The sequence below is a fragment of the Microtus ochrogaster genome, chromosome 10, assembly GCF_000317375.1.
Source record: "Microtus ochrogaster isolate Prairie Vole_2 chromosome 10, MicOch1.0, whole genome shotgun sequence".
In the NCBI taxonomy this organism is placed as follows: Eukaryota; Metazoa; Chordata; class Mammalia; order Rodentia; family Cricetidae; genus Microtus; species Microtus ochrogaster.
Genome location: NC_022016.1, coordinates 17,291,573 through 17,293,451, shown reverse-complemented (window position 1 = coordinate 17,293,451; position 1,879 = coordinate 17,291,573).

The window sequence follows — 1,879 nt, the reverse complement described above, 5'->3', positions numbered from 1 at the left end:
CACACACACACACACACACACACACACACACACACACACACACACACAGCAAAAGAAACAATTCTAACATTTTTTTTAAAAAAACACTTTGAAAAGCTTCACTTCACTTTTTCAAATTCATCAGTGTTTAAATTGTTGGAAGTAATTTCTGATCTTTTATTCATAGCTATGTCTTTTACATTTTTTGTTAAAAATAAACTTATTTTCTTATATACCAATAAGTAGTGTCCTTAACTCATTAAACTAATGTAAAGATAAAAACACATCATCTTAATATATATGTTCATATATTATATATGTATATACTATATACTATTGAAGAAATTCATGTGCTTTAATTAAAGTAATTCATAATTAACTTAATGGAAGGAAATTATATGAACACCACAGATAGTATTACATGTTACATCCTCAGAAAATGTATTTACAAATTGAACATTTTCTTTCTAAAATAAGAACTATGCAGAAAATGTGCATTTTACCCACTTATCCCTATGCACTATTCTGGAAGATATATTCAGAAAATTGGAGAAGAACAAGTAGTAACAGAGTATAACAATAAATGAAATACATACAGCTATTTTTATTAAAAACTGACATGAATTTGCACATAGAAAGTATAAACACTTCACACTAAAACTGGAAAATGAATAAAGGACATCAACAAAGCCACCAAATATAAAACCAACAACAACAGAACACATGCTTGGTGCTTTCTGATTTTTATTAATGATTCTCAGATTTTGTGATTTTTCTCTGGCATGTGACTGCTACTACTGAACTCATGAAAGTCATTATTGCTTTTCTCTTATTGTTCATCTAATTTTCTCATTAACTTGATTTGTTCAAACTCTGGCAAACTTAAGGCATTTTTATTTATATAGGTATTTTAGGTTTGTACTCCTGTGATAAAATACCATGACCAAACGCTATGTGGGGCAGGAAGTTTTTAATTGAGCTTATAGTTTGCAATCCATTATAAAAGCAAGTTAAGGCTGCAGCTCAAGGCAGGAACCTGGGGACAGGAAGTGAAGCAGAATTCATAAAGGTAAATGGCTTTCTCAGCCTCCGTTTCGTACAACCCAAGACAGTTTGTCTATAGTTATTACCACCCTCAGTGAAATTACCCTTCCAATTTAAATGTTAATCAAGTAAATGTTTATTGATAACTGATGGTTGCTTTTTTCAGTTTTTCTCTTCTTATGTCTAGATTTTGAGAAATTGACTATAAAATGAATCAGGACAAGAGTCTTCTGCTTCTTTAAGTACTAAAGTTTCCGGTCTTCTTTTGGATAATTTCTATCAACAGTGTTGTATAATAGTTTATAGCCTTATATTTTAATTTTACTACAAAAATAATTCACCCCCTCTCTGCCCCTTAGAATTGATTTGTCACCAATTGTTTGAGTCTTTAAGCAGGAGTCCTACAGACGTTTGAATTTCATGCTACCTTATTCTTAAAATGTGTTCAGATACAGAGCTTTCCATCTGATGTATAACAGTTTTCTATGAGATGAAACAACCTTTCCTGCAGAGAAACTCCATTAAGACTAAATTCAAATCAGAACCTCAGGAAGTCCCTAAAATTGGTAAGAATTCATTAGGATTCTCCTTCCCCAAGAGGATATAAGCAACAGAGAGTTCAGGAAATCACTCCTAGATGAGACAAACAGCAAAGAAGACACTGAGTCAAACACAGCTGCCTGAAAGTTGGAGACACTAGCTGAGGAACCTAGTAAAAGCACAGACAAGCCAAATAACCAAAAGAAAAATGGACTCGTCAAATTGAACAGAAAAAACAAAGACTAGAAAAGCTGTCTAGAAAAAGATCACACACACACACACAAAAATCCAAAACAAAAAACAAAACAAAACAAAA